The sequence below is a fragment of the Corvus brachyrhynchos genome, unplaced genomic scaffold (genome assembly GCF_000691975.1).
Source record: "Corvus brachyrhynchos isolate BGI_N302 unplaced genomic scaffold, ASM69197v1 scaffold119, whole genome shotgun sequence".
Taxonomy (NCBI): domain Eukaryota; kingdom Metazoa; phylum Chordata; class Aves; order Passeriformes; family Corvidae; genus Corvus; species Corvus brachyrhynchos.
The window spans coordinates 313,731-327,399 of NW_008240054.1; positions in this window are offsets into that span (position 1 = coordinate 313,731).

The following is a 13,669-nucleotide window of genomic DNA, read 5'->3' on the forward strand; positions in this document are numbered from 1 at the left end:
TGCAACTTGCACGGAAATGTTTGTATTAGCAATTGGACACATTTTCGAGAGGTCCCAGATCTCAAAGCTCTTCCCTAAGACAAAGGTCACTGATCCACAACCTCACTGGGAACTGAAACACACCAGGACTCGTGCTGGGCTCCTTCACTTCCCCAATGGAAAACGCTGAGTAACAATGATAGTGGGCACAGGGCAAAGTGAGATGGAAAGGGACATAGGAGAAGAACTGAAAGACTTGAAACAACAACAAAACCAACAGGAAATAAAGGGTTGCCACGCACTGGAACAGGCTGCCCAGGGAAGTGGGTGAGTCCCCACCCTTAGAGGTATCTAAAAGACACGCAGATGTAGCATTCAGGGCATGGTTTAGTGGTGGACGTGGCAGTGCTGGCTTAATGGTTGGACTTGATCTTAAAGGTCTTTTCCAACCTAAACAATTCTACGATTCTAGAATTGCTTCCCATGGATCTGCTTGCCCCACTCCCTTTCTGTGGGAGCACAGTCCTGCCTAAAGCTGCCCTTACACTCTTCAACATCATTTTGTAATTCATCATATCACAGCCCCTGCCTCGAGCTGCCACCGAGCTACACCATTCCTACCCCCCATTTCCCTTTCCAAACTGTTAACGAGACACCATCACCCTACAACTGATACTGAAGCCATAACCAGAACGGGACACCACAAAGCAGCACCCCGTGAGCAGCTTCTGCCCGGATTTACCGGCAGCAACTCCACCCCTTGGAGAGCGGGCCAAGAGCGTGGAGCTCGAGGGCACGAAGATGAGCTCACGGTACCTGAAATGCCCTTTTTGCACCCCAGTGTGTGGAGGCAGGGCCAGGCTGTCCAGCTCCCCTGGTGACCCCTTTGGCTCCATCCAGCCCCAGCAGCCTCACACAAGTCGGAATTTGCCGCCTGCCGCCGGCTCCTGCGGCTCCGGGCTCGGCGTGTGCTGGTCCTGCATCAAAGAGCCAACGCCTGAGCAGGGCACGTTTAATTGAAAGCTGACGCCTGTCCCACGCAATGCTCCTTATTCATCCCTCGCTCAGATCCATGGAAGCAATCCAAGTATCTCCACCGATTCCTTTGTGCAATGTGTGTGCACACAAACCCACAGGACGTTCCAGCCTTTAGTTCTCCGCTGCAAAGAGATGTTGAAAAGTCTTCCCCCTCCATTTGCTCCTTTTCCAATTATCAGATCCTTTCCTTTCCTCTTTCCTTCTGAATTCCAAATGTTTTCACAAACACAAATACCTTAATTTCAACATAAAGAAATCTTAGAGCCCTTAACACAAACATCATCAAACCTTAAGACTACAAAATACCAACTGCTGTACCCAGACTGGCTGAAGATTGCTGATCTATGATGCTTTTAAGGTGCATGCTGGAAATTGTTTTAGATTCAAGGTGTTTGATGTCCTCACACGGAGCTACAGGACTAAGTGATCAATGGCAAGAGGAAAACTTTAGGTTTTGAAAGAAATAAGCCATTTGCTTTTTTACTCCAATGTCCAGAATTTTTTTAATAGTTGGATTAAACAATGCCAGGGACTCAAATACTTCTTGCCCTGAATATCACAGTTCAAAGTATAATTGAGTTCAATGCAATTAAAATTCTTAAGTATCCAATTAAAAACTTGTCTATTTACCTTGCAATTAAAACTAATCGCTCCAAAATTCATCACTGGTGAGTGGAGAACTTCAACATTTGAACAATTTATTTCTGATTACTTCGCATTTACACTCAATCCAAATAAACCATCTTCTAATCTGGGTACCTCCACTCCAATCCCAGCTCCCAGGACTGATGCTGGGACAGATCCAAGCGCAGGTTGTTGTGTTACAATTCCCTGCAGTGAACAGGTACTGGAATCACTGTCACACTCCAGGGGAATGCTAATTCCAAATGTGACTCCACTGTCTCAAGCACTGGAATATTTCACGGTGCAGCTTCAAGCTTCAAAATGCTGTGGAAGCCAGGTGGGAATAAACAGCTGAGAGCTCTGTGTATGGCTGCACTTTACTGGTGGGAGGGCAATCACAGCAGAGGATTTATCCCGCTCTGCTTCAGCACAGGGAGCTTTGTCGTGATTATCCGACACAGTCACTCATCATTTTTATTACCTGCTTAATATCTGAAGTGCAAACTGGTGGAAGCATTTCTACGGCTTGGAAATGTTACTCCTAGGAGGAGTTCAGTTTGATTCTTATGAGAAAATCCAATTTTCTGCTTTCTTCTCAGACACTCCGTGTTCAGTCTAAGGATGAACCAACACTTCCGAGTGCTCCGGCCAAATTCTGTTTGCTCTTGGACACACATTGGTAAACTACTGACAATGTTCCGAGTTGGAGTATTTATTCTGAGGATATTCTCTACAGTTTTGCAGCACTCAGGCAGGATAAAATCCTTCTCTGAAGTCCCCTATTCCCCCTGCACTGACAACACTGCACAAGAGTGGCACACAATGGTTATGTCCCATCACCGAAATGACAATAATGTGACCCAGGGGCTGCAAACACCTGGAACCAAATCCCTCCTTTGAACCTTCAGCAAGAACTAGAAAAACACCCAAAAGGCAAGAGAGATGCAGGGAGAGGCACAGCTTCTCTGCAAGAACATCCTGTTTCATCTGGAGGATGAGGTGGAGGAGGCCTTGTTTCTGACAGCTCAATGAGCCTCCTCACTACATTTTCGTAGCGATCTCCTAATTTAAGTATTCTTCCTCCCAAAGCCACAGCAAATCTGTAATCTTTTACATCAGCTTATTTAATCAGCAGCCTCCCATGAACATCCTCCAGAACACACTTAACTTAATACAGCAAACACAGAAAATAGCATCACACACGAGTACAATAAATAGATCCACTTCCACCCACAACTGGGAACAGCAGAAAGACTCAGCTATTAAGTTTGATCTTAGAGTGACACTTATAAATTCATTGAGTTATGAATTCCTTGAAAAAGCACTTACCAGAAGATCTGCTGTAGTATGAAAACATCCACTGCTCTGCCCTAATGCTGACTCAAATCGACACCAAGAATTACTGCAACTGCTCTGAAAGCTCCCAGTTAATTCAGGGAGTGATGCCCAGTCCTGGCTCCTGCTGACAGCGTCCCCCTTGTACCTGACTGAACCCACCATCCCTCTCTCCTAGAGAAAGGACACCTTGGGGCAATCCATGGTGGGTGAATTCCACATTTCCAGTTGGAGAATGCAATGCTTTGTGGCCAGCTTCTGTTCTTAAATCCCTAATTCAGCTACAGCCCATATTACTGTGGTGTTTATTAGAACTTTTTCTGCAACTGTGTATTTTTAAATACTTGTAAGAAAACCCCAGGGTCTGAGAAGTACATCACAGCAGATACAGAGTTCTATGTGAAAAAGTAATTACAAGATGGAAGTGCCTTTAAAAATACCTGTAGCTGATTTCTGGGCAAGAAATAAGGAATCATTTTCAAGCAAGAACAACAAAAGAACAGGGGAGCCAAAGCCCTACACTCCACAGGCACAGATCAAAGCATTTCCAAAATTAATGGAGAATGAATGTGCTTTTTGGGGCCTGTTACTGTATTCACTGCATTTGTAAGCTAAGTCAGACTCCTACGTCTTTCCTGGAGCTCCAGGTAATCCTGTAATTAAAGGCAAAAGCTCAAAGCCATTGTCTTCTAAGAAAATTCAGAAGTAACTCCTGTGTACTGGGCACCAGAGCAGGGTGAGAGGTGTTTACCCTTAACGCATCACTACCTTCATGTATTCCCGGAATCCCCACCCCTGGAAGCGCCCACGGCCAGGTTGGACAGGGCTTGGAGCAACCTGGGATAGTGGGAGGTGTCCCTGCCTGTGGCAGGGGGTGGCACTGGATGGGCTGTGAGGTCCCTCCCAACCCAAACCATTCCATGCCCAAGGAAACTCCATCAAACTCACGCTTGGAGAACAACGATTCACAGCCCCAGCTCGGGAATGCTCAGGGAACTCAGCTCAGGAACAACACCCAAGCGACCTAATAAACCAGCATAAAACGGCCCTACACCCAGCCAGCTACAAACTGAATTTTACAGTCAGATTTCACCTCCAGGACCTTTCATCTCTTCACCCCTCAAACATCAGCCCACAGGAGCACATCTGGGTGCACTCAGAGTTCCAGCCACGAGCAAAACCCACGCCCAGCCCAGCAGCTCTGCCCTATCCCATGCCGTGGGTCACAAAACCCAGCAGATATGCAGACTTACACACCAGGTCCAGACTTAAACCATCTACTCTTATCTGCTCAAGTTGTGATTTTGTGACTTTTTTTATTACTAGGCATTATTTTATAGAATCATGGAATGATTTGGGTTGGAAGGGACTTCAGAAGATCATCTAGTTCCAACTCCCTGCCACGGGCTGGGAACCTTCCACTGCTGTTACCAGTTAAGTTTGTACACTTGTATTTTAGCTTTCTCTCCCTATTTTTGTGACTGCTAATAGTTTCAAAAGTGTGGGCTAAACTCATGTACAGAAAAATTCTGTAGGCTGTGCGAAGAACATGACAAGTTCCATCCTTTAGCTGAAGTTGCTGTTATTTTTATTTTCTAAAGGCAAAACATTGCTATCCAAAATCACTTATATAGTTTTTCATTCAGTATGTAATTTGCTTGGATGCCTAAAAATCTCCCTGCATCACACACTGAGCAGCCAGGCTGAAAACTCCAGCTGCAAAACTAAATGTTTTAAAAAGTGGGGGGAAAAGAGCAGGTATGCATAGGTTTGGTCAGTGGTCCTGGGATCTTGTTCACAGCTCAGTAATTCGCAGCCCAACTGCTCCGGCAGCCACAACTCCTCCTCCCACCAATCCCAACCTCCTGCATCCAAAATGAAAGAAGCCCTTTTAATCTTCAAAGCATGGCCACAAGTCAATCTCAACTTAGCACACTTTTTAATTTTCTTTTTAATTATCCAGTTGGGAGAGTTATGCCCTTCTTGCTCAGTGACCTTTCGCTCCTTCGAGATTACTTCAAAATCTTTCCTGGGAATAATCAGCGAATTTATACCACTTACAGAGGAAACGTTCCAAGGCTTCTGAGGCTGAGGGGGAGAGCCAGCGTGACTCTGTGTGCAGGAATCTTTGCTGTGCTCCCAGGACCCTCAGTGCTGCAGGAGAGGTGTCCTCTGGCTCCAGGACTGCTCTGAGTGCAGTCCTGGCACAGCTGCTCCGACCCCTTCCCAGGGCGGGCTGGCACCACACCGGGGTTTGGAGCCCCCAGGTCCCGACCTGGAGCCAAACCCAAATCAGCAGGAGAAGGTTCCTGCTGGAGCTGGCAAAAGGCAGGGCACAAGCAGATCATCTCTCGGTGTCACAGAGCAAGAACAGCTGCTATTATTCATTACGTTAGCAATAATAGATGCTAATATTCCTACCTATAACTGGTGCCCAACTGTTTGCCCCGGGAGCTTTGGTCACCAAGCACACCTTGGTTCCCCACAGCCACTGGGGAAAAATTAAATCATTATTGCCATTAATGATTTTTACACCAAACCAGCACTCCTTACTCCCTGCTCACACAGCAAACAACTGTAAGCAGCCCTGGGTTTGATTCCCACTCGTTACGCCAACCAATTACTAATTTATTAATTTCACAACAAGCCTGGAAGCGTTTCTGGAGCAGGCCTGTGTTCAGCCAGACCTGCTGGGTGACTCCTGTGCTCCTGTTTCAGGCAGGCTCAGGTGAAAGCAGCTCCTGCCCAGCCACCAGCACCGAGCTCCTCATAAATGTGCATTTGTCCATCCATCCTCTGAACCCACAGGGATGGTCAGGGGAGCAGGAGGGGACCAGGACCCGTTGGAGCCCAGCTGCCAGCTCACCCCTACGTCACACACCACGTCACCATGCAGAGATGGGGGATGTCGTTTACTGCAATGGCTTTGAAGATTTTCCTCCCTATGTAAGCGGGTAATTAAGAATGCATTAAATAGATATTAATGCATTAAATATCCCTCCAAGCAACAGAACTGTTAAAGGAGGTTAAGTGGCTTCTCCAACTGATGGGACAGAAATGGAACAGCCAGTTTAACACCCAACTGGCTGCTCAGGAAAAGCACGAAGAATTGTAATGTTTTCAGAGTTCACATTACTCACAATAATATTTATACCAACTACAGGTTATGGAAGGAAAACTTTTTGGTTTTGGCAAGACTTTGAAAAGAAGCATTTTGGCAAAATTTAGTAAAATACTTTTTTGTGATTTCTGCCAGCAAACCAATCCTTTTTTAACTAACATACTGTGGGTTTAATATTGTACCTTACTGGCTGCTTCATCTTCAGGGCTCTTTGGCAGATGTGTTTTAGCTCTGCTTTTAACAAAATAATCTCAATTATTCTTACTTAATTGGCATCAGATAAATGCAAGACTTCTTAGCTGCTGCTATTTGAAGGAACAGCACTTCAGCACACATTTTGCCCTTTGAATAATTAGAAGAAAAGACCAATGCAGATGGAGTGTACCTAAGTGAGTTCCAAAACGGGGCTAATACTGATCACAAAATCTTTACCAAACCCCAACAGCCACGGAGGGGAGCTCAGACAGTGCTGTGGGTTCAGGCTCATTTATACAGAGAAATTTAATAGAAGGTTTAATTGACAGCTTTGCTTGGTTCTATTGTGCCTGATTAGGCATCTCCATGAAAAGCATTAGATGTGTTTGATCCCCTCCAAAGCAGAGCAGCTCATTAGCAGGGGATGTTTACAGGGACCAGCAGCTCTTCCCCTGCTGCAGGAGGGGCTTTTCAGATCATCTTTTTATGAGGAGGATCATGACTCCAAAAGAGCTCAGCCTTCCATCCTTTGCCTTTCCTGTTATTTGCCAACAGGACAGATGGACAAGGAAAACATCTGACAGGACTGCAACAAACCCCCAACACTTGGCTAATAAAACCACCCCAAATCCTCTCCCTCGTCCTTTTTTTTAAAGAGCATCTATTAGTGAGCTGAAAGAGATTAAATAACAAGTGTCCAACAGGCTGAATAAACCAGACCAGAGCCTTGTGAAATTATATTGGTAATAATGATTCTGCTCAGCACAACCTCCCAAAATTCCACACACAAAATTAAATGGCACCCATGCAAATACTTCCAATATCAGCAAATTACTGCTGTTATTGTTCCCACAGATAAAAGGACACAGAACAGTATGAGAATACAGCAATTATTTCTTGCACTCTGAGCTTATGGAACAGGGACCTGCAGCTCCAGTTTCTTTCTTGTCAGTCTGAACCCAAATTACTCCTTAGGTTTGGTCTTTACACAACAAAATGCTCATCAGGAAACCATAATCTGTCAGCTTTTATCAAAAACCCCAATCTGTTAAAATATGATCAAGCAAATGCTTCTCGCATCAGGAAGGTTTAGTTAACTTTCAGAAAAAATTAATTCTGTACAAAAAATGAAATAGGGAGGGGGAAAAATAAAGCTGCTGTAACTTGTGAAGAGCTGGTGCTTTAGAGCCTGCCAAAACAAGGATGTGTTTCCTTTGCTTGGGTATAGTGAGAGTACAGGATTCTCCACACAAAGGACAAGCAATAAACACAGCAAAATTAGTTTTTTCCTGTCACAGGGATTCAAAGACTCTGTGAAAATTCAAACCTTCCCACAGCACAGTCCACTAAGTGCTATTAGCTCTGAGACAGCTTCATTTCAACCAGCATACAAAATAAAAGGTTGCTAACTTTGCAGTGCAGCATTTTATTTCCCTTCCAAGCTCCTAAATAAAAAGTGAAAGTCACGACACGGAGTCACGTGCCTGTTTTATGAGATCCTCTCCATGACCTTGAATGCTGCTAAGAACATTTACACACAATTCCCTTTAAAAGCACAACACAGCAGCACCACTGAGCTTCAGGCTGAAATTCAAGACAATCCAGGTAAGTGGAGAGTAAGGTCAAGAAAAATAGGAAACCCTTCAGATGGTGGCTTCTGGGCTGGAGAAGGGTGCTCAGCAAAGCTGGGCTTGGTGGTCAAAGACTTCCAGCATTTCCTTCCCATCGCTAGCAGCACATCAACAGGACTTCCAGGGGCTGGGAGACGGGGATGAATTCACTGAAGGCACATTAACACAGCCAAGTGCATGAGTGTTTAAGGCGCCTTCCCATTAAAGCTGCACTTTGTTCTGTTAACTTTTACAACCTCACAAGTGTGTAACAGCCAGCAAACCACTAAAATCGACCTCATTGCCCTGGGCTGCCATTTCACGGCCATGCAAAACAGGAATAAAGCCAATTAAAATGTGTCGCTCCATTGAGAGCCCAAACTACTCAAAGCTCACACCCCAGGTTAATACCCAGGACTGTAAGTGCATAAGCACCCCTGAAGTTGCTTTCCACTTACTTTCTCACCACCATGCATTGCCAAAATGCTTCAGCCAACTGCTGGAATGGCATGAGCCCTGCAACAGTTTGATTTAAAAATAAATTCAGACAACAAAATGGGGGACATGGAGCCATTCAAAATCAAATTCAAAATCAGTTTGGGGCCTCACGGTATTTCCAAACAATCAAAACCAAATAATGGTGAGTCAATCCCTCCTTCACCGTTGTACTCCTTTGAGGCCCATTCTTCAAGCAGTTTAAAGTGAGCGTAAAGTGGGTGACAAATTCAAACAGTCCCTTTTATCAGGTCAGTTGTTGTTTTCAGAACACACAGAGCTGGAGAGTTCAGATAATCCCAGGTGCTGCGGGGGACGCAGCTCCTCCACCACAACAACTGGACTCCCCTGCTCCTAAAAATACAACTATCAGACAAAGTTTGTTTTCTGAGGTATTTTGCTGACGCCAAGTCCAAGATCAAAACATTCCTGGTTCAGAAGACAGAGATGTATCAGTCTCCAAAATACGCAGCTAAAATCCAGCCATGCCACCCCCCAAGGTGCCTGGGACACTCTTATCAAGACACATGAATTTATTACTGCTTAGTAACGTAGGCTTTGGGGAAAGAATAAAATGTTCTGGTTGCCTGAATGTGTTGAGAAGGAACTCTGGAAATTCCCTTTCACCGAAATAGGATAAAGTATATTCGCTCTTGAAGCTGCTATTTAAAAGTAATATTAAAATAAATTAAGTAAGGGCAGACACCTGGATGTTAAGCGCACTCCCTGCCCCCATCCCCTCCTTACCCAGCACTTGCATCTTCTGGCCTGAGAACTGAGACACAGGGAGATTCAGATAATTGAATTGCTAATTATAAACTCATTAAAATACTAGTTTTACAGTTACCTCAAGCCCAGCCATTCCTCAGCAAATAATCAAATGGAGCTGTGGGATGGGAACAGAGAGCATTTCAATCCACTCCCACAACGCAGGAGGGAGACACCCAAAGAGTGCTTTGAGACCCCCGGGGCACAGTCTGGCTGGGACCTCGCGGCCAATTCATCCTGCCCAAAACCATCCTGGAGCTCGACACCCAAAGAATGCTTTGGGACCCCCTGGGCACAGTCTGGCTGGGACCTCGCGGCCAATTCATCCTGCCCAAAACCATCCTGGAGCTCGACACCCAAAGAATGCTTTGGGACCCCCTGGGCACAGTCTGGCTGGGACCTCGCGGCCAATTCATCCTGCCCAAAACCATCCTGGAGCTCGACACCCAAAGAATGCTTTGGGACCCCCTGGGCACAGTCTGGCTGGGACCTCGCGGCCAATTCATCCTGCCCAAAACCATCCTGGAGCTCGACACCCAAAGAATGCTTTGGGACCCCCTGGGCACAGCCTGGCTGGGACCTCACGGCCAATTCATCCTTCCCAAAACCATCCCGGAGCTCTCAAAGCCCAAGAGCCCAACCCAGCCCCGGGACCCCAGCGCAGCCAGGGGAAGAGGCACAGCTCCCAGGGCAAGGGTGACTCACTACTTAGGGGCTGGTGACAACATTCACGACCACAAACTCGGCTCCTCAGCCCGGGGTGAGGGTGACTCACTACTTAGGGGCTGGTGACAACATTCGGGACCACAAACTCGGCTCCCCAGCCCTCTGGAGAACTGCGTTAGAGGCCAGGGAGTCGCGTCGTGCACCGCCAGGCACGCGGCGTTGCCGATGCCACACGCGTTCCCGCTGCTGTTCGGCAACAGGAATGGCCAAGACTGATGCCGAGTGCACGGAATAAAATTACAACAGGAGACTTCTGAACTACAAGTCCAGTTCTCCCTCCTCCTCCCTTTCCCCACCAAGTGCCAGCGATGTCTCAACACCCCAACTGCCTTTCCAAGGAAGTAGCTCTGCTTCTTTCATGGCCAAATTACCATGGCAAGAAATCCCCATTTAGATTCATCTCCAACAGAAAAACATTCAGACAGCAAGTATTTCCTTCCCATAACCTGAAAACAGCCAAATATCATCAGATTTCTTTCCTGCCATCAAAGAAACCCTGTCCTGAGACAGCTCATAACAACTAAAAACATTTGCCCATAAAGCAAATGTGCTCCCAAGTACTGACAGAAATATTTAGTGCACCCCACGAAGCTGGCAGTGTCTGAACACACTTCACCCCCGGAAGGCTGGAGAACACAGCAAGAAGTTTCATTTGTAATGATTTATTTTATTCCTGCCTTCACTACATCAGGACGCACATCTCTTACTCATCCTGACTGTCAATATTGTCTTCCTGCAGCTTTTAAGTAAAATAACCCCCACGGTAACTGTTGTCAGGCCATGTCATGACCACTGAGGCTTCATAAATAACACTTGATATAAATAGATTTTGCAGCAACATATAAACCATCAGCTCCAATGGGAGTAGAAAGGTTGTGTGCAGCCATCTGCATTTTCTCCTGTAAGGATAAACACATAAAGAAGTGTTTGGAAGTAAAATAAATCTATTGAAGAAATGGCCCTACAGAAACTTCTGGGGCTTGAGATTTCTTACGTGGTTCACACGAAGACATTGAAAGGAGCAGCTACAGCAGGACAACATCTTCTCAGGAAGAAATCCTTCCCTGGGACGGTGCTGAGGCCCTGGCACAGGGTGCCCAGAGCAGCTGTGGCTGCCCCCGGATCCCTGGAAGAGTCCAGGGCCAGCCTAGATGGGGCTTGGAACAATCTGGGATAGTGGGAAGTGTCCCTGCCCATGGCAGAGGGTGGCACTGGCACTTTGAGGTCCCTTCCAACCCAAACCATTCCAGGACTCTATCACCTTCCAAGTACCACCTTGCACAGGACACCAGTTCGTGGCAGGAACAGGTCCCAGGGTGTGCCTGCTGCCCTCCCCTGCCCTCCGGGAGCAGGAGAAGTTTAAAAGTCTAATTGCTGCAGTTCAGACCAGTCACGAGAGCAGCTTAGCAGCCACTTCTGGAGGAATCCATACTGACAATGCCCGAAGCCTCACCCATTTTCCTGTCAATGGTCTCCAGTCAACTTACACAACACAACAAAGCCAGGTCACAGCCCCACGGGACAGTCCATCGTACTGGGGAAGTTGGCAGATTTGGCTACACCAGGAAGAAACAAAACCCCAAACATACTGACAGAATGAAAGACAAAAAAACTCTACCTGGTTTAATTTAAAAACCATTTGAAATAGGAACAGCATACCAATGCAGTATGTTTTACAGGTTCTTCTAAACAAATGAGGGGGAATTCCACAAAGTTTTCTGTTAGGAAAAAACCAACCCTCAAACGCTGCCATTATTTCAAGCTTCCTCTGAAGAAGTCTCCAACCAAGTAATACCAACAAAGAAATCGTTTCTATTTCTCCAATGGAATTCAACTCCCTGTTAGACTGGACCTCAGAAATTCTCACATTAGCAACCTTTAAAAAGCCATACACCCACACACCACCCAGTAAGGACTTAGGCAGGTACACTCAGGTCCACCTGGGCTCAAGGGAGGGCAGAGAGCACAAAAATTCCCTGAACAGATCGGGCTGCCATAGAAACACAAGGCTTTTGTGGGCTAACCCCTGACTGAGCTGCCATCCCTCCGGGGGTCCCAGCACCCAGGGGACACTGCCAGGCTTCGAGGGATGAGAGCTGCTTAAATTGCTGCTGTCACCCAAGGAAACGCCCATCAACCTGCAGCCCAAACCCTCCCACTGTTTGAGAAGCTGCTTTTCCTTCCCATTTGTTTCCATGCTGAAAATGCAGAAGAAGCAACAGACCCGTGCTCTGAGGACCTGATTCCCATCCTGCTCCTTCCATCTCTCCAGCTCCGTGTGCTTCCAGAGAGATCAGCAAAGCCAAGCCTGCCTCAGGGCAGGGTTTACAGCCCTGGGGGGGATCTTAAACCATGCGAATTCGGCCCGTTAAGGCACAGCAGGAGCACAACCCACCCTCAAGAACCCCAGCTCGAACTCCTCTTGTCCCCAGGGCTCTGACAACACATTTTCAAGTCCTCCTGCATCTTTACTAAGCCAAATGCTCGTTTAAATCCATGATTAAAATCTCAGGGCTTGTTTAACCTCCTCCCTGGCCCAAGGTTGAATTTGTTTCAGTGCATCTCCACATTAACACTGCTCTAATTTCAAGCTATCTGGATCATGACTGGGAGCTAGGAGTAGGGGTGCAAGAGCTCGTCAACTACTAATCCCATTGTTCCACATATCTCAGGGATTATTTTCCAGTTTGCTAACCTGAGCTACTTGTTGCAATAATCCTTTATCTACACTGAAATCACCTGGTAGACCAAGGTGTGCAGTTAAGTCTGTGCAGCCCATCACTCCAGCATTTGTGCTGCTTCTCCACTTCGTTTCACAGCCTGCAGCAAACTCCACCTGCCAGCAAAAACACTACCCAAACCACCCTTTTTTTTGAGCTTAAACTGGGTATTTAAAGCTTGCTCAAGACGGGCAGCACTATGCTGCAGTGAGGATACACAGACATATTAAGCTCCCTGTGGATACAGAGCATTTAATGTTTTTATTGAAAAATAAAGCTCATCAGCAACAGGGAGCCTGGCATCTACCTGGCACTGAACTCACACCAAGAGTCGGCCGCATGTGGGAAATGACAAGGCGGAAAAAATTAACAGGCCAGGTCTTCACCTTGTCTTAAACACCTCTGGGGATTTCCCTTCCCTGCCAGAATCTTCCACTGGCTCTGCTGCTGCCTTTGGGGTCAGCCCAGTCTGCACTCACCTGGCGAGGGGAGCCCCAAACTGCCTCAAGGGCTGCTCTTCCCAGGGTACAAAATAACAACGACGGCTCCAAAATGAAGGGATGGGAATGAAATTGTAAAGCCTCTGCCTCATTCCCAGCTTTTATGGAAAAAGGCAAAAGTCACTAATAACAGTAATGGATAATAGTGGTTAGTCCTTATTCTAGGAAGCCTAATAGGCTTGCAACAAGCTTTGTTCGGGCATTTTTCTGCGCTACCTACATCACTTCTTTCTACCCAAAATGTACCTTAAAACAAAAGAAAACCACACACGATATCGAACGGGGCTTGCAAGTTAAAACCAGAAAACAGAAATATTTACTGCCTCGATGTGCACTGAAAAAGAAAAAAAAAAAAGGCAAATAAATAATCTAAAAAGGGGGGGGGGGGGAAGCTTTAAAGCGTATCACGAGAACGGGATCAGGAAAGAGCGAGGCCACCCCTTCAGGACCAGGCGAGAATTAACCTGCATTTCTCCATCCCATCTACAAGCTTAAGGCTCTGCCACCCATTTTGTTTCAGATTAAAGGGGAAAAAAAAAATTTAAAAAATAATGACCT